This window comes from Furipterus horrens, unplaced genomic scaffold (genome assembly GCF_987537825.1).
Source record: "Furipterus horrens unplaced genomic scaffold, mFurHor1.1.pri manual_scaffold_4, whole genome shotgun sequence".
In the NCBI taxonomy this organism is placed as follows: Eukaryota; Metazoa; Chordata; class Mammalia; order Chiroptera; family Furipteridae; genus Furipterus; species Furipterus horrens.
The window spans coordinates 158,185,721-158,209,062 of NW_028327174.1; the positions used below are offsets into that span (position 1 = coordinate 158,185,721).

Sequence of the window (23,342 nt, forward strand, 5' to 3'; positions counted from 1 at the left end):
GCTTTGGAGCCCTTGCATGTCTACAAATGTCTTTTTTCTACCTTCACACGTAATTTGTAATTTGATACAGAATTTGTCAGGCATGCTTCTTTAACTGCTTTGAAGTAATTGTTCTAACAGCTTTCAGTGTTGCTGTTGAGAATTAAATGTCCTTTCTTTCTCCTCTCTGAAAGTGGTTAGCATCTTTACTTTGTTCCTCCAAAATTTTATTATGGTATGCTGAGGGGTACGTCTTTCTTATTTATTTAAATAAGGCAATTGGTAAGCTCTTTCAAGCTGGTGACTTGACTTATGTTCTTCTATTCTGGATTTTAAAAATATTAGTTCTTTGGTAATTTTATTCTTTTCATTTTATTGGTTTATGTTTTTTGAAACTACTGTTAGTTACTTCATAGGTATCTTTTATTTCTCCTCTTAATCTGTCTTTTGTTTCTTATTTCCAGCTCTATATCTTTTATAGTTCTACAGTCTGAAAGATTTACTTAGTTTTTATACTCCTACACATCTATTGCATTTTTAATTTTGTTGGTCATATTCTGAGTTGGCCAGAACTTTTTAAAAATTCTTGATTCCTTTTTCATAACACCCTGTTTAGTTTTTATGGACAAAATATTTTCTGTTGTCTCACTGAACATCCTGATATGCCAAGGTTGCAGGTTCAATCCCCAGTCAGGGCACATAGAAAACTCAACCAGTGAATGCACAAGTGAGTGGAACAACAAGTCAATGTTCTCTCTCTCTCTCAAGTCAATACGTAACTATTAAAAAAATCTTAAAAAATAAATAATGACAGTTTTAAAAAATGTATCATTCTGTTTTGCTCATTATACTTGTGTCTTCTGGATTCCTTTAGTGTGTTGGTTTTGGGCCTTTATTTTTTTCTACTTGAAGTTTTCAGTGAAAGTCTGGCTATTCTTGTGGTATAACAAAACATTTTATGAAGGGAGTGAGAGGAATTAATGGATAAAGAGGGCGCTTTGGCTGCTGTTATTTTTGAACTAAGCATCACATTCCTGGCAGTCATCTTTCTCTCAACTTTACATATTATTGTCTTTGTAGGGAAAAAATATCCAAGGAACTGTGACTTTTTTTTTTTTTTAAATAACAAGACTTTTCTATGAGTAACTGTAAATTTAGCATTACCTTGTATGGGACTTTTAACAGTATTGTCTGTAGGAGATATATTTCTTTGTTTTAAACATTGAGTGCCCACATTTTGCCCACACATACTTTCAAGAACACTAGACCATGAGTAAGGAGGACTGGGGTTCTACTTCTTGGTTCTTGCTGTGTGATCCTTGGTATATCACTTTCCTGCTGTAAACCTCAGTTTCCTGATGTGTAAAAAAAAGGTCTATTTCCCTCAGTGGGCCATTATGGGGATCAAATGTGACAAACCATTTGTCTTTACCCATAAGTCATCAGTTTAAATGCTTTTTAAATTCTTCAGATCCACAAAGATCTGCAAGCATGACACTTGCTCACCAAGGTGTTATTCTTTCAGAAAAGATTAACTTTTGACTGAGGGCTGCCCAACAGCTGCCACATTTTAATTTCTTTGTTTTTGTTATTCCAATCTGATCTAGTTTCAATTGTTTGAATCTGGATAAGAATCTTGGGGTCATATGTATTTTTTTCAGCCTCTCAATAGTTTTCTAAACACTAACATGCCTACAAGCAGTTGACGTCACTAATTTAATGTCAGAGAAATAACTAGTCCTTTAATTACCTTGGGTGGATAAGACAGGTGGCCACTGAAAGTATAAAGGAATAATCTACGAGTGACTAAGGCTAAAAGCAATCCTCTTCAGAACTAGGTCAAGCAGTTTATTTGGGGATTGGGTGGTGACTCAGCCTGTAGAGGCTCAGACTTCCAGGTTGAGGGACTCTTGAGGTGGCTTTGAGTGTGCGTGTGTAGCTTGGTAGGGAGAGTGATTCATTCTTTTAGAAGAGTTTCTCTACATCTCTGTCTCTATGTCTTTTCTTTTTATTTTTTTGATCTGTGATTTTGTTTTTAATTATCTCAAGCCTTATGATGATATAATTTACAAATTTGGGCTGATGGTTTATTCTCCTATACTTTAATCCTTCTAGTGAGTTGACAAAAGCACCATTACCAATCATACCTATATGATAATTCCACAGCTGTGTTCTTGAATAGCTGTTCAAGACAATCCTGAATTATAACTTAGTCTGACTTAAAGAATTCATAAACAAAATTTGCTACTATGTCTTGTCATGCTGAATTTTAAAAGCATCTGACATTATAGTTCTTCTATAAAATGTGAGGTGTTAAATAGCTTTTATTTGATATTATACATACACTAAAATGCCTTTTTTAAGTAAAAGGCAACAGTTTAGATACAGGGGATTTGTTTTTTAAAGATATTACTTATTTATTTTTAGAGAGAAGGGAAGGGAGGGAGAAAGAGAGGAAGAGAAACATCAATGTGTGGTTGCCTATTGTACACCCCCAACCGGGGACTTGGCCTGCAACCCAGGTATGTGCCCTTACTGGGAATCAAACCAGCGACCCTTTGGTTTGCAGGCTGGCACTCAATCCACTGAGCCACACCAGCCAGGACTAGATATAGGGAATATCTAAGGAAATTGGCATAGTTAAAACCAAAAAGATAAAGTGGACACTGACAGCTTATTTTCAGCCTTTGCTTTTTAATAGGTTAATGAACACAACTTGAATCACAAGCAAGTCTTGCTGTTCTCAGAGACAGTGATGGGATTTCCTCAGTATTTAAACATATTAATATAAACAGTTCTATAAATCTAAATATAAAACCAATCTCCTACAGGTTTGAGATGGCACTCACCATCTTTGTGAAAAGTTGAACATTGTGAATCAAATATGATCATATTTTTAGAAGGGGGAACTGATAGCACTTGTTGAACTAAAATTACTATCAAAGTTCAAAAAGCTGATCATATTCATTTAACCACAAGCTAATATTATTTAAAATAGGACTGTCCAAAAGAAATGTTTTCTAGTCAGCCATGAGCACACAATGCAATGTGCAGATGACATAGTGTAGAATTGTACACTTGAAACCTATATAATTTTATTGACCAATGTAACCCCGAAAGAGTCAATAAGAAAAGAAAACAAAAAAACAAACAACATAAATATTCTATCGGCCATTCATGATTTGAATTCTGGTGTATGAGATCAATTTAAATATGGTATACATTTAAAAAGTCACAAGACATTTCTGTTTTGTAATAAATAAAGCAGTGTCCAACTGTTACTCATTAGTAGCTTTCTTGAGATAAGTTGTCAAGTCTGCCCTTTCTGCACTCTTCTTAATGCCAACGAAGATCATTTTTGTTCCAGGGATATGTTCTTGGGATTCTCCAAATACTCCATCAGTGCAGTCTCTCCCCAGGTGATGCTTTTGTTCTTGTTGGCATTAGGGTAAGAGAATCTAGGGGCTTGACCTGCCTTTTGCCCAAAAAGGTCATAGAGATTTGTCCTGGTCTAGTGCTTACCTCCCTTTTCCACAGTATGGCACTGAGCACACTTTTGAACAAAAATCTTCTTGCCCTTCTCAACAGCACCTGTTTTTAAATCGCTCGTTTGTCACATGACACAGAGATTCCCACTCGCAAGCCAGACATCCTGCTCTCTGTCTCTGTCTTTCTCAATCTCTCTCTCTCTTTCTCTCTTGCTTTCACTTGCACTATCTTCCCCTCAGTCATTTGTTCTAGCTCTCGCACTCTCCGGAACTCTCTTTTGTTCTTTCTCTCAGACCCGCTTTAACTGCTATTTCTTCCCAACAGATCATTTTAAGTCATTTAAAAAATTTTTATTTATTGAATTTATTGGGGTGACATTGGTTAACTAAATTATATAGGTTTCAGGTGTACAATTTTATAATAACTATATTTTTTAAGTCCTGTGTGAGGCTTTCGCCTGAGACATGAGAGGTCTGTGGAGGGAAGAGGACTGGTGAGCCCGTGGCTGGCGCTGCTGGAGGTTCAAGTGCACACGTTCTGTTCCTCTTCCCTTCCCTACCCTGTCCTTTGTTTGGAACCTAATGAAGTCGACAGAGAAGTTGTGATGGAGATTCAGTTGCTCTCGTCATCTCCTCTCCTCACTCCTCATTTCCTTCTACTCCTGTTTGAGTCTATGTTTTGAAGACTCCCTAGGTCTTTGGAAATATTTATGTGTAAGAAATCATGAGGGAACTTTCCTGGTACTTCATCTGTTAAGGGCACCCAACCACATATAAAGTAGATAAAAATATCTAACCACCACGTTGTATACCTGAAACTAATATGATATTGAATGTCAACTGTAATTAAAAAAAATTTTTAAACCCTGGCTGAGTAACTCAGTTGGTTAGTGTCATCCCAAAACACCAAGGTTGAGGGTTCGATCCCCGGTCAGGGTGCATACAAGAATCAACCAATGATTGCATAAATAAGTGGAACAACAAATTGATACTTCTCTCTCTCTCTTCTGCTCCCCACAAAAGTCAATGAAGAAAAAGAAAAAAAATTTTTTTAACTTTAAATAAATAAATAGCACTGACTAGTGCCACTCAGTGTGTTGGGTGTCATCCCACAAACTGAAAGGTCACCGGTTCAATTCCTGGTCACGTACATGCCTGAGTCGTGGGTCAGGTCATCGGTTAGGGGTGTGCAAGAAGCAACTGATTGATATTTCTCTTGCACATAAAAATTTCTCTTTCTTTCTTCCTCCCTTCCCCTCACTATAAAATAAATAAAATCTAAATAAATAAATAATTGCAACATGGAGGGCGTTTAAACACACAAATACACGCAAGAAGGGAAGATAGTGGTGAAGTTTAATTTTAGTTCCCAATAGGATAATAGATGGCATTGAATGGTAACTAGTCATTGATTAGCTTTAAGGGGGAAATTTTATATATTTTTTTCTTCAAAGGCAACCCATAGTCATGACAAAGCAGGACACTGAGATAAATTCAAGACTAGTAATTAAGCATAGGTTTCTAATATAATGGTCCAAGGAAGACAGTATAGAGATAAGGAGCAATAAATCTGTATTTGTTCAGCATGTCTACCATCTGGAAAGCTGTGAAAATGTTAAAAATAATAAATGATTAAAAAACCTTTGAATAAGTATTGCTGGATAAGAACAAATGAATAACATTGGTAAAGTAGATTGTGCTTCGATGCATAAAGAGATATTATAAGCCATAACTCAATTCACTTCACACATCTACTAGCTACATACCATGGACAAAGCTCTGCTATAGGAATTGAAGAGAACTACAAAATACACTATTCTGTTAAGAAAATGAAGACTTCCTGCTGTTTCATGTGTATTTCATTCCTTCAGACAATGCAGTTCTGCTGTTGTACTCTGTGTGATGTTCTTAATTGGTTTTGTTCTTGCTAAGGCTGTGGGGTATAACTTATTCTTTCTACAAGGCATGTGCATCTGCCCTGACAGGAAGCCAGAACTCAGAGGGCTCTCTGAACTCAAAGCCACAAGATATAAGCCACGTTATCTGGTTGGGTATAGCTTTGTTGTTGTTTGTTTGGTTGTTGTTTGATTGTTTTCCTCCTGAGCTTTTAGTAAGATCTCCTTTCAGGGTCTGACTTTGTTTCACCTGTGCTTTTGAAAGACACAAAGAACGATTTTAGATCCTTATAACCAGTGGTTCTTGGAGTGTGTTTGCTGCGACCAGCAGCATTAGCATCTACCTGGGAACCCATTGATCCTGCAGATTCTTAGGTCCCCACCTCAGAACTAGGAGGCAGGAGTGGGGGTGAAAGGTGATGTGTACCAACCTTCCAGGGGATTCCAAGGCTGGCTCACTGTTGTGACCACTTCCTGACCCTGAGAATTGAAGGGGAACAGCGCCCTCTGGAGGTCATCTGGTCACAGACGCCATGGAAAAGCTAAATTCAAGGGAAATCTGTCCCTTCCCACACAGAGAGGATGGATATAATTAAGGGATATTGCTGTTGTCTTTCTAAAAGTCCATGGTCTCAAACTGAGTCGATATGGGTGAATTAAAAAATGAGTATTTTATTTACTTTTCCTGTTTCTGGTGTTCATATCTCCCTTATCCTAAAACCTTCAGTACTTGGCTAAACAGCTTTCTGTTTTCAATGCCTCTGCTGTTGGTTCCATTCTTGCTCTCAGGTTATTGCTCACTTCTTCTGCACATGGAAAAATGTTTTTCTTTCTGTGTTCAAGTAATTCATGCTACAACAGCAACTATCACAAGGTGTCAATTTACAGGTGTGTCCCTCTCTAGACTGAACATCTTCAGAACAGGGGCCACATTCTATTCCATTTTATCTCCAGCATTTATCATAGTGTCTGGTTAACAGTAGGTGGTTGGAGAATAGTTTTGGTGTGAATAAATGCATGAATCTAACTTGTGGTCATTATGGAGTACTCCTTGCTGTCCATGGGACTCCCCAACTAAGTCACACTGTTCCTAGGACAGAGGGCATCCATAATTTTTTTAAAAATAGCACAAATAATAAAAGTAACATTAATCCATAATATTAACCAGTTATATTGATTGAGTTCTTATCATGTGTCAAGTCTTGAACTCAGCCTTTTACATATATTATTTTATTAATTCTTAAGTTAGCCTATGAGAAAAGTATTATTTATAAAATAATAGATGAGAAAATAGAGGCACAGAGGGTTAAATAATTTGCCCAAGGTCATATAGCTATAGTCAAAGCCAAAATTAAAGTCAATGCTCTTAACTTGAAGCTAAATAGATCACTGACAAAATACATAAATATCAGCGACCTTGATGATGAAGAATCATGAATCTAAAAAGACCAGCAAAACCCCAGACTCCTCTGCCATTCAATGCATATTTATTGAGCATCTTCTATAGGACAGGCATTGTTCTAGGAATGAGAGGATATAGAGGGTGAATAATAGGGATGATCCCTGTTCTCAGAGAATTTACTTTCCAGCAGGAAGAATATTTTTGAGGAGATAATATTTGGGCCAAGCCCTGGATGACTAAAAAGAGTAGGCATATGAATATTTGGGAAGAGGCTCTTCCAGGCAAAAGGAAGTAAGTACAAAGGCCCCGAGGCTAGGAAAACTTGGAACCAGCAAACCACAGAGTGGAATTGACCTTGGGTCAAGTTTTTCAGGCATAGGTTCTAAAAGAGTAGGTATCAAAACCAGGTTGTGATTGGCCCAGAACTTGAAGGCAAGCATGGAGTCACTTAACCTATATAGGAAGAAGGACTGAGCTGAAAGCAGATCCTGTTACTACTTCCTTTCTTTAAAGTATATTTTATTGAATATATTGTTACAATAGTTCCAATTTTTCTCCTTTGTTCCCCTCTACCCAGCACACCCCCTCCCCCAGCAACCTCCCCCCGCCCCGCCCCCAGTCCACACCCATGGGTCATGCATACAAGTTCTCTGGCTTCATCCTTTCCTATATTATTCTTTTTAAAAAATTAATTAATTATTTTTCATTACAATAAAAGTAACAATCCCCCCCTCTCAGACTTAAGACCCTTTATAGTCTTATAAAGGACAATGGGCGAAGGTCTCGTGCTCCTCTAGCTGCTTCAAACTGGACATGGTCATTGTCCTACCTACACTTGGGTCCATAAATCCCTAGTAAGAATGGGGGTGTGGAGGGGAGGGTGGCCTTCCCACATGGGGAAGGATCTTGCAGACTCTAGGTCAGTTGGCTGTCCCTGGACCATGGCGTACTTGGTTTAACAGTCACAATATTCTCGGTACCTAAAAATGATTCAGATTTGTATATGATTTGGGGGCATAAGCAAGCATCACCATTAAATAATATTGGCACCGATTTTAAAAGATCAATAGTGTAGGAAGGACCTTCTTTTCAAAGGCTGGATTCTGGATGCCAGATCTCTCCTGACTTCATTGCCTTTTCAGAATAATTTTATTTATTTATTAATTATATTTTATTGATTATGCTATTACAGTTGTCCCAATTTTCTCACTTTCCACCCCTCTACCTAGCACCCCAACTCTCTCAGGCCATCCCCACATTATTGTTCATGACCATGGGTCATGCGTATAGGTTCTTTGGCTACTCTGTTCTCTGTACTGTGCTGTACATCCCCCATGGCTATTCTGTAACTACCTATTTGTACTTCTTAATTCCATCACCTCTTAATCCATTCCTCCATACCCCCTTCCCATCTGACAACCATCAAAGCACTCTCCATATCTATGATTCTGGCTCTGTTCTTGTTTGCTTAGTTTGTTTTTTAGATTCAATTGTTGATAGATATGTATTTATTGCCATTTTATTGTTCATAGTTTTATCTTCTTTTTCTTAATTAAGTCCCATTAACATTTCATATAATAATGGTTTGATGATGATGAACTCTTTTAGTTTTTTCTTGTCTGGGAAGCTCTTTATCTGCCCTTTGATTCTAGATGATATCTTTACTGGGTAGAGCAGCCTTGGCTGTAGGTCCTTGCTTTTCATGAGTTTAAATATTTCTTGCCAATCCCTTCTAGCCTGCAAAGTTTCTTTTGAGAAATCAGCTGACAGTCTTTTTTAAAAAATATTTTATTTACTTATTTATTTTTAGAGAGAGAGGAGGGAGGAAGAAAGAGAGGAAGAGAAACATCGATGTGATAGAGAAGCCATTGACTTGTTGCCTCTCAAGCCCCCAACTAGGGCCTGGCCCACTGCTTTTCTCTTGCTGCTTTTAAGATTCTCTCTTTGTATTTAACCTTTGGCATTTTAATTATGATGTGTCTTGGAGTGGGCATCTTTGCATCCATCTTGTTTGGGACTCCTTGGTCCTCCTGGACTTGCATGTCCATTTCCTTCACTAAATTAGGGAAGGTTTTTTAAAATTATGTTTTCAAATACATTTCCAATTTCTCGCCTGTTCTTTTCTCCTGGAACCCCTATGTTGCAAATGTTGAAATACTTGAAGTTGTCCCAGAGGCTGCTTATACTATCCCATTTTTCTGAATTCCCTTTTCTTCTTGTTTTAATTGGTTGCTTTTTGCTTCCTTATGTTCCAAATTATTGACTTGATTCTCAGCTTCATCCACTCTATAGTTGTTTCTCTTTAAGTTGTTCTTTATTCCAATTAGTGTATCCTTCATTTCTGACTGGATCTTTTTTATGCTTCTGAGGTCCTCACTACGTTTCTTGAGCATCCTTATAACCAATATTTTGAACTCTGAATCTGATTGATTGCTTATCACCATTTTGTTTAGCTCTTTTTCTGGGGTTTTGATCTGTTCTTTCCTTTGGGCCATGTTTCTTTGTCTCCTCACTTTGGCTGCCTCCCTGTGTTTGTTTCTATTTATTAGCTAGAGCTGCTGTTCCTGTCTTGGTAGTGTGGCCTAATATAGTAGGTGTCCTGTAGGGTCCAGTGGCATAGCCTCCCCTATCACCAAGCTGGGTACTTGAGGTGCACCCTTCATGTGGGCTGAGTACACCCTCCTCTTGTAGTTGAGACTTGACTGCTGTTGGCAGGTCAATGGGAGGGATTTACCCAGGCCAATCAGCTGCAAGAATTGGCTGTGATCACTGACCACCAACCTCTGCCCTCCGTGGAGGATCAGCTGTGCAGAGACAGGGTGGTGGTGTTCTGATGTGGCCTTTCACTGTCTACTGGACGTGCAGGCTCTGCCATTTCCCCGGTGGTGCAGACCAAGGTCAGCCCCCACCTGTGCTCTGCCTGTGCTACCTTGCCTGAGCTATAAAGCAAGCTGAGATGGCTGCTACTTTTGCTGGGCTTGGAGATTCCCAGGTGAAGCCAAGCTGTGAATCTAGGCTGGCTGCTGCTAGTGCCAGGCTAGAGACACTTAGCAAGAGGTATGGGGGCTACGGACTTTCTGAGGGCAGCTGTTGCTTGTTTGATAGGATTTAGGAAGTTGTCAAGCATGAGCCAAGACCAGCCATTCATATCTTGGGTGGGCCTGTAAGTTAGGTGGGACAGAGTCTCAGGGGATCTCCAGGGTGGGAAAACAGTGTTAGCCAGGTTGATGGAGTCTCAGATATGGCACCATCCTGCTGACTCTGTAGCTATGTTGGGGGAGGGTTCAGAAAAGGGACAATGCCCTCTGTCTACCTTTCTGTCTGGGGTAAAAACTGTCTCCCAGCTCCAGCCTTGATTCCAGACACTTCAGTTCCTCCCTGTATGCCACTGGTGCCTTTCTAGCTGCTACCCTGGTGCTGGAGCTCAGAGGGAGCGAGTCTGAGTAAGTTCCTGTGTGGGTTCTTTAAGGGGAATTGCGTGGGACTCCAGAAGCTTCTTCCACCTACTCCTTCCCCACTGGTCTATGCAGCTAGAAGTTATAGGGACTTACCTTCTTGGCACTGGAACCCTGAGCTGGGGGTCTGGTGTGGGGCTGGGATTCACTGGTCCCAAGATATCCCTCCTGAATTTTTATCCACCACACATAGATGTGAGACCAGCCTATTCCATGTCTCCGCCCTTCCTGTCAATCTTAATGGATGTGGTTTCTTTAATTCTGTAGTTGCCAGGCTTCCATTCAACTCAATTTCTGGTGATTCTGGCTGATGGTTGTTTTATATCTTAGTTGTAATTTGATGTGGTTGTGTGAGGAGGCAAGCCGTGTTTACCTGTGCCACCATCTTGCCTTTTCAGAGTAATTTTATAAGGATCAAATCACATTCTCTCTAATGCTCCAATTACAAAGGCAGGATTCAGTGTACAGTAGGTCCTCACTTAATGTTGTGGACAGGGTCTTGAAAGTGCGACATTATGCAAAATGACACATAGCGAAACTAGTCTTGCCCTAAGCTAATTGACATCGATGAGTTGGTTCTTAAGGCATATTTCTGGTTACAAAAACATCACTAAAGTTCTAAATAAAGACCCCCAAACCGTTATGAGATTTAAACAATGAAATAAATGTGAGCTACATACATTTAATTAAGATTAAGAAAAACAAGGAAGATAATTCTTTCCCAATCCACTTATTGCAGTTCTGGGTCTCTGTAGCTGGAACCTCTCCTGTCAGCTCAGGGCACAAGCCTGGACCCACCGTGGACAGGGCACCCTCCCAGGGCAGGTACACTCACATCCACACCTGCACTCACTTAGACTGGGATAATCTAGAAGTGCCTGCCCACCGCATGTGCACATCTGTGGGATGTGGGAGGAAATTGGAATACCCAGAGAAAACCCATGCAGACTGGGGAGAACATACCCACTCTTCACAGGCAGTGGACTTAGCTGGGAATCATTTTTTTCCCCCTCGTCAATGTTATAATGAAATGACATTGAAAGAAATGATTTTTTTTTGAGGACAGTTCTATATACAGTTATATACAAAGTCAGTGATAAATTATACTGGTATTTTCCTTCTGGGGCAGACCATTCCCACAGTGCCCCCCTAGCATGTTGCTGTTCCACTAATCTAGTTTATGATGCCCTTTTCCTCCATCCTCCTTGACAGCCTACTTGATGTCCTCTGTGTGGTCTCTCCTGGGTCTAGCTTTCCTCCTGAGCAGTTGTTGTCCTTGTATCGGTGTGATGAAGAGATGAGGAGCTCCCTGCCTTGTTTTGGGGCTCACAGCACTTCTCTTCATGAAAGGATTTCCCTGCACCATGCTGCTTACCTGCTCTTGTCTAAAGTGGTGCTTCTTTCTGAGCACCCCAGAGGGAGAAGGCCTTGGGGACTTGCTGGGCTGTTCTGCTCTCTTGGCCACAGCTCTAGCCAGTTACTGCAATACACCCTCCAAGACACCTGCATGCTTACTTACACTTTTGTGGAGAATGTTCACATCCATTTATGCACAATTATTTAAGGAGCATCTCCCATAGGCCAGGTGCTATCTAGACACTGAGGGGACAGTGGTCAACCAGACATCATCCTTGCTGTTAGAGTAAATTGTTAAACAAACAAGTGAACAAAATAATTTCAGATAACGATAAGTGCAATGAAGAAAATATGTGATAGCAACTGGGGTGGTACCATTTAGACGAGGCAGGTAGAGGAGCGTCTTGGAGGATGAATATTTGAACAGATGGATAGGCAGCCCAGCGTTAAAAGATCTGGAGGAAGAACATTACAGGCAGATAAAACACAAGAGCAAAGTTGCTGAGCTATGAGTATACATGGTATGTTTGACTAATGGCAAGAAGCTAAGGTACATAGAGCAGAGAGAGGGGAAGGGAGGTGTGAGATCTGCCAGGCGAAGGTCATGATATGAAGTTTAGATTTTTGTTCTAAGAACAAAGGAGAGCTAGTGAACAGGTGAGTTACCCAATTTGATTTACATCTATACAATTTATACTGCTTATCTCATTTAATCCTCTCAACAGATAGCAAGGAAATTAGTACTTAAAGGCTCATTAGTGCTTAAAGAAAGGAAGATACAGAAAAGTTATATGGTGGATTCAAAGTTCACCCCGCGGGGGTGGAGCAGAGCCTGAAATGTGGATCTTCACATGTCCAAGTCCAACACTGCTCTCTGGGCACCAGCTGAGTTAAAAGTAGGATTAATGACAAGGACAAGGGTGTGGATGTGGCATTTTATTTGCACATATCCCAAGTCTGTGATTAAAGAATCCGGGAATGGGGGTGTCCTGGAGAAATACATTTCTTAGTGGATTAATATAGGCAGCAGGAGTTCAGTTAGCTTTGTAACAGGTTAAAGACTTCTGGAGGACAGAAGAACTGGTTCTGGAAGAGCCTGACTTCAAGATTTTAAGAGTTCTGCAGGGTATAGGGATAATAGTTATATCGTAATAGCTTAATCTTATGGAGCACTTACTATATGCCAGGTACTGTTCTAAATGATTCACACACACACATGCACACGCACACACACACACACACACACACACACACACAGAAACCAGTTTTTAAAAGAACATTTCAGGCAGGGGAAAAGGCAAGGACAAAGTTCCTGAAATACTAATAACCTTGTCATGTTTGATGATTAGAAAGAGGTCAATGTACTAAGATCAGTAATGCTTTTTATGCTGACAACAAGCCACTGAGGAAGGGATTGTTATTCCAATGTTGCAGGTGAGGAAACTGAGGCACGGTGAGGCAATAATTTGCCCAAGATTACACAACAAATAAGTATCAAGACTTCTAGGAACCACACTTTTTAATCCCATAACAAACTGCTACTTTTTGAGTGGTCCATATGTACAGGAGCTCTACACAAATTGTTTGTGACCCATCCCTGAAAGGTGGCTGTTATTTGTTTTCTCATTTGATATTATAATAATTATTTCCTCAAGGTTGCTCAGGGAGCTGGGATTCCATGCTCTTTGCTTTACACTCTGCTGCCTCTTAGGATCCCTAACTTAAACTGGCCTGAATAGCAGGCCTTTACCAACCTAATGTGCGATGCTGAAACCTGGGGTCAACAGCCTTTCATGTGCTTGTGTTATGAATGCACTGAGACGGTTGAATGGGAAAAACAGTAGCCCCAGAGTCTTGCTGAGAGGGGGATTATAGGATTTAAGGAACAGGACCTTATTAAATGTCATGACCAAGAATGTGGCTTCAAAGCATAAAGCCACAACTCTTCCCACAGGGAAGAGCTGGATAAAGTGGCAATTACTAGAGGACTGGGAACGTGCATGAATGACTTCAGGGGAGCCTCAGCCTATACCTTTTGCAACAGACTTGGTAGCCAGACTTAAAAAAAAAGAAGTTTTCTCAGTGACCTGATCCATTCAATACTTACTACCTTTCACATCTCCCAAGAGGCAGGCATATGGTGATGTAAGTTTTAGCCAAGAGAATTCCACGTTGGTGGATATATAAAAATTTTTCCATTCTTATTTCTCTGAATATTTTATTTTATTTTTATTCTTATCTGAGGACCTTATTCATTGCTCTTAGAAAGAGAAGAAGTGAGAGACGAAGGGAGAGAAACATCGATGTGAGGGAGAAACACCCATTGGTTGCCTCTTGTATGTGCCCAAATAGGGGATTGTATGTGCCTAGACTGGGGATTGAACCCTCAACCCATTTATATGCCCTGACCAGGAATTGAACCCTCACCATCTTGGCTATGGGACAGCACTCCAACCAACTGAGCCACATAGGCCAGGGCTCTGAATATTTTTTCATATTCTTCATTAGTCTTAATTATTTCTTATGATTATTTTCTAACAGTCAATTCTTCCAAATATATTATTAAATGCAATTGTATGTGTACGTGTTTGCTGTTGAAGGGACTTTTTTTTTCTTCGACGTATCTTTTTTTAAATTCAAATAAAATTCAGATCACTCATGGTCCAAGAACATTTGAACAATAAACCAAAAAGAAACAGATGTTAAAGAATGGCCTTCAAACATTACAGCCAACGATGCCCTGCTTACCATGATCTCGCCAACGTAAAACCATGTCCTCACCTCGGTGGCCCCCAAACCGTTCAGTAGAGCTTCCTTAACTGTGAGCTGTTTGAAGCTACCAGTTTGAGCACTATTGACTCTTTTTTTTTCAAGCTCCGAATAGCAGTAAGGATCTCACCAGAGGTCAGAGAAAGCAGTTCAATCTTGGCATAGTGCCAAAATGTGCCCAAGCAAAGTTTTGAGCTAGTCACTGCAGTGTTTACCAGCGCCGGGACCTTCTATTCAAGGTTACTGACAACTTGAGCCCTGGTTCTAGGATGGACATTCTGCGGCCCCTGAAGGGCCCACTGAATGTCAGTGAAGGGACTATTTATCACAACTACTGTGTGATTATGTTCGATCCTTACTATAACATTTAATAATTATGAAATTTGTACAGGAACAACCTTATGAAATCAAAAGTTCAGTGCCAAGATAACATTTTGAACAATAAAGTTAAGATATATAGACCTATTATAAGCTTAGTTAAATTAGTGTCTATATTTAATCTTGCTAAAAATTCACTGCAAGTTTCTACTGCCTATTTTTCTAGAGCTTTCTAGTTCATAAAAGGAACTAAAACAGCTTTAAAATGGTCTATGTAGTTAACAGGTGGTGTTGCCATGAGTAAATTGTAACAAAACCCCAAAACTTCATGAACATTATCTGTAAGCCTGTGATTACAAGGGTCTTTTTGGTTAAAGAAAGGATTTATATCCATGGGGCTCAGAATTCATGAGGTTATATTGTTCTTGCAGACTATCACTTTAATATTCAAGGGTTAGCCTGCCAACTGCAGCCTAAAACCAAGGAGAGTTAATGGTCTCAGGAGCAGTACTCAACCAATGTGGGAGGGAGCCAGTGAATGAATGCCCCAGCATCCAGCCTTCAGGGGGACAATTCTACTTTCCAGAAGGTACCAGAGGAATCAAGTAGAAGTGACCTTGACAATGCACACTGATATTGGCTTATCTTTCTTCCTCAATTCACTTTTACCTCTCCCTCCCTTCTCTTTCCTGGACTCACCTCACAAATAAACAATCTGCCCTCAAGTCTTAGTCTCAAGTTCTACTTTAGGGAGAATGTAAACTGAAACATTTGGTACCAGAACTAGTGCTAGAAAACAGACCACTGGAATGGACTTTATCTCCCTCACTGATGAGATAACTGATGGTAAGTAGGTTGGTGTTAACCCTTTGCATGCTTCAACATCACAATTGCTAAGGTTCTGGGTGTGGTGGGTTGGGATGAGGTATACCTGAAAGAGGATGCACTGAATTGTTCAGAAGCTCAGCACCTGAGTGCTGTGGGGTAACAGTCATAAAGATGGTGGAGCTGGCTGGATGTCTGCCTTGGAATCTTTGAAGGAAAAGGAGAACAGATGCAAGTCAGCCAATTACTGGCATAAGTGAACCTGTCAAAGCCAGAGGCTTTCATGGCAGCATATAAAGAGAGTCTTGCTTCCTGAAGCTGTAGGGCACCCAGTGCTAAAAACTAGGCCCAAGATTTAATAAGGTGGCAAGACCACAAAGAGCTCTTGAATACACAGCCTTCACCATCTCCTATCCTAAACTCAGGGCTCCAGGATGAAGTAATTTGCATGAATGCGTCTAAGAACTTTGAACCCCTCCCCATATTCCTCTGAACACCCCTAGTGGCAGAAGCAGCAGTTCTCCCTGCCAGAGGGGAGAAAGCCTCCCTTGGAGACCATGCAGAGATTCACTTGAGGTGCCTGTGTTGAAAGATGTTTGTTCTCAAGATTTGACATTCCCATCCCCACCCTCCAGCTCATTACCTCCAGATCAATTACTAGAGTCAGGTCTCAGCATAACCCAAGAGGAGGTTGAATACCTGCTATGGTAGAAATAGGTACACACTAAAAAAGTTACAGGGTGTGGCTTAGGTGTATTTGTACAGAACCAGTGGAGTATGCACAGGAATGGATTTTGAGAGTATCAGGATGGGTGAGAGGGTGGAGGAGGAGGATATAAAACTGGATAGGGCAGAGTGAAATGACCCTGGAACATCCTCCCATGACTTGGGATTAAAAGTCCTGGCAAAGAAACGTGCAGCTGGTCTGAGTGTGCTGCTGCAATGGCTCCTTGAAGCTTGGCCATGATGATGGTTTTCAGCAAGTGAGGTGGAGATGCGGGACTGGTGAGAAAGCACGTGGAGGAGAGGGTCAGTCTGCACAGGAAGGTGGCCCAGCTAGAATGCATTTATTCCCCAAGACCAGAGAAGCCCTCTGCTGACTCGATTCTCAAAGAGGGTCCAGAAGGCACTCCTTTTATTCAAGTGAAAAGCAATGCACTAGGGAAGCTCACCAGAATCACTGAAAACTTAGTGGTGGCTGTTCTTGTCAGCTGGGACTGGTAGTAGCAAGTGCTATTGCAAAATTGCTCTCCCTGGTGTCAATGGGGACAGGAAGATTTCAAAATAACAGAGGCCAGCAGCAGCACTTAAGCATAATTGTCATAATTAATACCAAGGATGGAGTGTCAGGCACAGCACCTGACCTGCAGGGATCTGTAGTGATAGTGTTCTTAGGGGTGAGACAGATGAGTAATCAACCAGGGTGATGCTCAACTTGTATAACCAGAAAAAATTAAGAATTCGTGAGCAAAAGCTGATGTTAGTCTCCACTATACATAATCTCTGTCCCTGTTTTCATATTTCAGTAGTTCTTAGACCCAAAGCCCAGTGCTTGAAGGGCAAGATAGATCCCTGAAAGTAGGCTTCTGCAACTCACCAGCACAAGTATGCAACACATATTCATACAGTTCTTACCTTCACTGGGGAAGTTTCTGTGTAAGCCCTGTCTATATAGATACAGTGTCTGAGCTCAAAATCTTAAAGGATCCTCATTATATCCCTATTCAACTCGGCAGTGACCTTTTAAAAAGCCAGTTGGATTGTTGCAATAAAAGTCAACTATAGGCTTCATTTACAGCTGCTGCACTATATGTGATATCTTTAGTGTTACAGATCTGGCACTCAGTATATGACTACTGGTATGGGGAAGGCTTTTTTTTGTTTGTTTGTTTTCAATTCTGTGAATAAAGGTTATCAAGAGTTCTCATTAATGCGAAAAAGACAGTAATGCACATTTACTGACTAGAACCAAGGCTATGTCGACTCTCCTGATCTCTGAAATAAAATAGTCTCCAAGGGCCTTGATCATTTGGACATTTTGCAGCATGACATGCTGGTCTATTTATGTCATTAATATTGTGTTAATTGGATATAGCTAATTGTATATAGCAAATGCTATGGCTGCTTTAAACATATGTAGTCTAAAGGATGAAAGATAAAGTGAAAAAGATTCAAGGGCTGCCAATTTGGTGAAGCTATTAAGGGTCCATTTGTCTGGGGTGAGCTGGCACATCCCACTAAAGGAGAAAACCAAATTATAGCACCTTGTACCCTTGACCACTAAGAAAGAGACTCAGTGCTTTTTGTGCCTCTTTGGCTTTTGGACATAGCTAGTGTTGAGTGGAGACAAGAGCAAAAAAGGACTTTGCAGCAGGTTTGGGTTGCATTGCAATCTGCCCTGAAGTTTGTGCTAAATGATGCAGCAAACTCAATGATGCTGGAGGTCTCCATAGTGGAAAGGATGCTGTTTGGTCTTTGATAAGCTCCAATAGGAGAATTGCAGCACGGACTCATAGGGTTCCAGACATTGTCAAGCCTTCTGCATCAGGAAACCACTCACTCACCATAGGAAAAGAAGCTTCATGAAGGCTACTGTGCTATTGTAGACACTGAGCACCTGATCATAGGATACCAAGTGACAGTGAGAATAGAGTTGATCACTGTGTGTTGGCCATCATCATTATCATTGATTCATAAGGCGTTACCACAATTCATTGTGTGACAAAAAGTGGCTCCTTAGAATCAAGCCTACCCCTGGCTGGATAGCTCAGTTTGTTGGAACATTGTCCCGATACACCAAGGTTGCAAGTTTGATCCTCATCAGAGCGCATACAAGAATCAATCAATGAATGCATAGATAGGTGGAAATACAGACTGATATTCTCTCTCTCTCTCTTTTCTTTTATCCCTGTCTCTAAAAATCAATAAAAAAAAAAAAACTACCAAATTGACCAAATTGTTTTATTTTATTTTTAAAAAGATTTTATTTATTTTTAGAAAAGGGGCAGGGGAAGAGAAAGGGTTGGAGAGAAACATCAATGTGTAAGAGATACAATTGGTTGCCTCTTGAGCACTCACAACTAGGGACCTGGCCCACAACCCAGGCATGTGTCCTGACCAGGAATCAAACCAGCGACCTTTTGGTTTGCAGGCTGGTACTCAGTCTACTGAGCCACACCAGCCAGTGTCAAAATTGTTTTAAAAAACATATATATCTAAAAAAAAAGAAAAGAAAAGAATCAGGCCCAGGCAAATTACAGGGTAGCACTAGTGCCTCTTCCTCAATTCATGCACATGACATCATAGTAGCTTCCATATGATGGAATTTAGATGGTGGACTTCTGGTCTGGTTCACATGTGGGTTTGATCAGTATATTGTGGAAAAAATAAAATGGACAGTTTTTACTTCATAGTCCTTCAATATTGACCCTCAAGGACAGTATGAGGGGAAATCCTTTCAGTGGACAGAGCTGCAATCTGCATGATTGGAAAAGAGTCCAGAAACACAGGCTTCAGGGCAGGTGGAAATGGTGTGTTTAGTTGGTCAGGGGCATGAAACCAGAAAGACTAGAAGATTAGAGGGACATATATGCATGGAAGTAGGCATAGTGTGAGAGAGCATCCATTCCAGAGAAGATGCTCAGTAACCAGATGGACAGGATGACTTACCCAGTGAATATCAGCCAGTCTCTCTCTCAGGCCAACCAATGCTTAAGCAATAGACCTATAAACAGAGTAATCATACTGGTAGGGATGGAAGCTATGCATTTGATCAACAGAATGAGCTGCCTCTCACTAAGGATGACCTACTGGCTTTTGGCTATTGCTTTGCTGAATGTCCAACATATTAGTACCAGGAAGTGACATTAAACGCTCAGTGGAGGACATTGGCCAGCTATTTGGTGATAGGTTCATTATATCAGACCTTTTCAACCTTGGAGGTGGCAATTTGGATCATATGACAATTTATATCTGGGAATCTATTTTGTTTGAGGACAGATATAATACTTTTGAGATTATAAACATAAAAAGAATACATAAACTCCTTTGAGGTAGTTCTGATTTAAGCATAATTACTGGCAAATCATTTGGACTCATTTCCTCTGGTTCTTCCTTTAGAGGATATGAAACAGGACAATGAGATGTTACTATTCTCCATTGGAGAGCCTTTTAAAACTTAAGAATTTTAAATGGTTTATCCATAAATAAAAAGTCCCAGTCCCAAGTTTTCCCTCAGGATCTCTTGAATATCTACACCCCCTCTAAAGATCTAGCATTGCCCTCGTCCCACAAGCATATGGATATAATAAGAGTTTACTTAGTCTTAAAAAGGATTCTGACATTTTGAATCAGCTCTATAGTAACATTAATTGAAGCAACCAATGACTGAGGACTTCCTGCTTGCTAGAAACTGGTCTAGGTATTTTTCATAAGGTAGTCTATTTGCTTTTCAAAATGACTGCACAGGGTAAATATTACAATCATGGTGTTGATAAGGACACCAAAGAGCAGAAAAATTAAGTAACTTGCACTCATTTGGTCGGTTGTACATCTAGGATAGAATTCAGCTGTGGTTATCAACAATGCATGCAAGATTCTCACTTGCTTTTTAAACTTCAGAGCTACATAATCCACTTGGTCAATTTAATTTACTATGCCCCAATAATTACTTTCCCTCTTTTTTTTAATCCTATATTTTTTATCCTATATCCCCCTTTGTCAGACTTCAAACCATCTCCACAGGCACTGTTACAGGTTTTTGATTCATTTACTTGCCACAGAGACCATTTTGCATACATCTTGATAACTCATGGTTGTTGCTTCTGCATAACTTGGTGCAGGACACTGTGACCTAAAGAGATAATAAATAAATAGAGCATCCTGGCTTGATGAGTCCAGGAAAGAGCAGAGCAGAGCAGCCTTTAGGCTAGACCACAGGGTGCAGTTACCATTTCTGGCCACAAGATGGCAGAGGCACTCAGGGCAGCGCGGCAAGGAGGCTACAGATGAGGCTTCCCAAAGGCCTGGGAGCCAAACGCAGAAGGGTTTGGTAATAGGGTTTTCAGCAAGGAGGACCGGTTGTTTAGGCAAATACAATTTAAAAAGCTAAAAAACGGGATTCGTTGGTGAGTTTCAAGTAGGCTCACTTTGGTTCTGACAGAGATTTATGCCAGGAAAATGAAATCTAAAAGAGTGTGTGCATGTGTGTGTGTTTTGGAGTCGGGAGTTCTTGAATAGGATAGTTTCAAAGAAACAAGGTCAAAACAAAACAAAAGATAAACAAAACAGAACAGGCTGGACATGATCACAAGGTAGGATACAGAAAAAGTGGTTAGTATTTTAGAGTGAGGGTTGAATGTGAGTGAACTTCAGTTATGATGAGGTTCTTGAAGGGGTATCTTAATTTTTTTTTTAACACTATGGACTCATTTGACAAGCTGGTGAAGTGGATGGCCCTGTGGTAGATTATACTTTATAAAAATGGCCTTAACCAATTTTGGGTGTCATATTTTTCTAGAAACTCGGTACTTCCCCAACAAGGTGATGACTTTATGCTCTCCCCATGAACCCGAGTGGGCTTTTTTGACTGTCTCAACTAGTTTAGTGGAAGTGACGTATCTGATTTTTGAAGATAAGTCATAAAAGTCAGTCTAGTTTCTGTCAGGCCTTCTCTCTCTTGGGACACTGAGCTGCTGTGTAAGAAGTCAGGCTACCTTGATACTGCCATGTTAGAGACACCACGTGGAAAGGTCATGCAGAAAGGTCATACTGGATGAGCCCCACCTGTTCCAGCCCCTAGCTAGACAAGTCAATGGATAAGTTCAACCCCAACTCTCCTCTGACTCTAATTCCAGGAGAAACCCCCAGTGGGAATTGCCTAGTGCAACCTAGTTGGTCCCATAGCCAAGAGAAATAATAATAAAATGATTGTTGTTTAGCCTTCCCTTGCACCATAAATGATTCACTATTGTATCCTCACCAACTCCATTATACCTGACATGTGAGAATTGCTCAATAAATATTTATTGGATTAATGGGTCCCATATGCTTCAAATTTCTACTGTCATTGACTACTCTTCTTTCTCTCTCTTTACTCTCCATAATCAGAATGGTATCTCAGCCTGGCCATGACGCTTTTGTTCCAGATCTCTGAAATTTACAATGTGCCATAAAAGAAAAAAAAAAAAAAAAAAGATCGTGCAATTAATTCAACAGCACATGCACATAGTATCACTAAGCTTAATGCCTAGTTAGCAAGAATAATTAGTTAAAATAGGAAGCTACCAGATGGTAAGTATCATCAATAACACCCATATGTGAGCCAAGACATGAATTACAAAGTTAATTTGAGGGCATGTTTTATGCTTGCCCTGGCACCAAAATTGCTAGTTAGAGCTCTGCCTGGAAGTTTCACTCTACATAATAATTTCTGATGGCAGATCTATTAACTCTGTTCAGTGTGTGTGGAGATAAGAAGGAAGAAAATATACTCACATTAGTAAGTTATGGGAAGGATAGATTGGAACATTAAGATTTGAGGTTCAGTCAAAAAGAGGTTACAGCATTACCAGTGATGATTTACAGAGATCAAGGAAATATGCAAGGTAGGAGAAATGTGTCCACCAGTAGGTACAGTCATCTTTAATGGCTGTACTTTTAAAATTTGCAGCCATATGGATCAGCTACTGGGAGAGAAAATGTGAACTACTCTGAACAGACAGTGCTGAGATGGCCCCAGGTCTCCCCAAAGATATGGTTGTTGTACCATGTCTCCAGCACTGGACATCAGTCTGCAGTTTTACCTATAAAGTTCTTCACTGCAGAAAATCAAATTAAAAGATGGATCCCTGTTTATGCAGCCTGCAACATTCAGGGAGTCCAACTTTTCTCCATCATTATCTAACTGAACATTTCTTTCTGTCTAAAGTCCTTGGCCAGACTCAGAGTTACTTATGAAGCTCAGGGATCAGTCATCAACCATCCCATTTCCTTCTATGTCTTTGCTCCTATACTTCTTTCAAGGACTCCTAGTCTCATTTCTCAGAGATTTGAAACATATGCTAAGGAGTCAGGGTCACACCCTTCCATAGCTTCTTGCCCACCCATGTGATGCTCCTAAGGGCTGGCGTTTGTGATGAAGATCCATGGTATGTCACCAGAAGTTATCACATTACTACCTATGAGCTACGTGGGTTTAGCCTCCTCATCAGTAGACTGGGAAAGCAGAGTGGACTTATCAGTTATAAAATCTATGCTCCCTGCAACTTCAGAAAACCTTGTAACTGAGTATTAGCACAGCGAAATGTTCCATCTCTCCTTTGCTAATAGAATCATGTTAGTCTCTTCTCTGCCACATCCTCCAAATGCCCCACTTATTGATTACAAAGACTTATCTTTTAAATGAATTATGGGGCATGAACCACAGAAGTTTCTATTTCACTTGGAGAAAAGAAAAGAAAGAAAGAAAGAAAGAAAGAAAGAAAGAAAGAAAGAAAGAAAGAAAGAAAGAAAGAAAGAAAGAAAGAAAGAGAAAAAGAAAGAAGTCAACAAGGAAGCTAACCTTGCATTCAGAGGATCAAGGCAGGTCCCGAAATTCATTAGCCTTTTCTTCTGATGTCTTATGCATAGAAATCACATATCACTTTGTCTTTCGGTGTGAGGAATAGGAAAAGAATAAACTTGTTAGCCAAGGAGATCTTGAATGGATAAGGGCTTGAGTGGGAGGTGTAAACTAATAAAATGTGATTGCATGTCTGTAGACCATCTGTGTGTTTCTAGGGAAATTATGACCGAGAAATCATTACAATGAAAGGAAGACAATTATGATACTGAGATATGTCTCTTGAAATCAGAA

At 40.3% G+C, this 23,342-nt stretch overlaps 1 pseudogene; it reads right to left on the minus strand.

Annotated features, from left to right (window-relative positions):
• Window positions 1-3,257: 3,257 nt before the first annotated feature.
• LOC150013154 (cytochrome c pseudogene) lies at window positions 3,258-5,718 on the minus strand (annotated as a pseudogene).
• Between the last annotated feature and the right edge of the window lie 17,624 nt (window positions 5,719-23,342).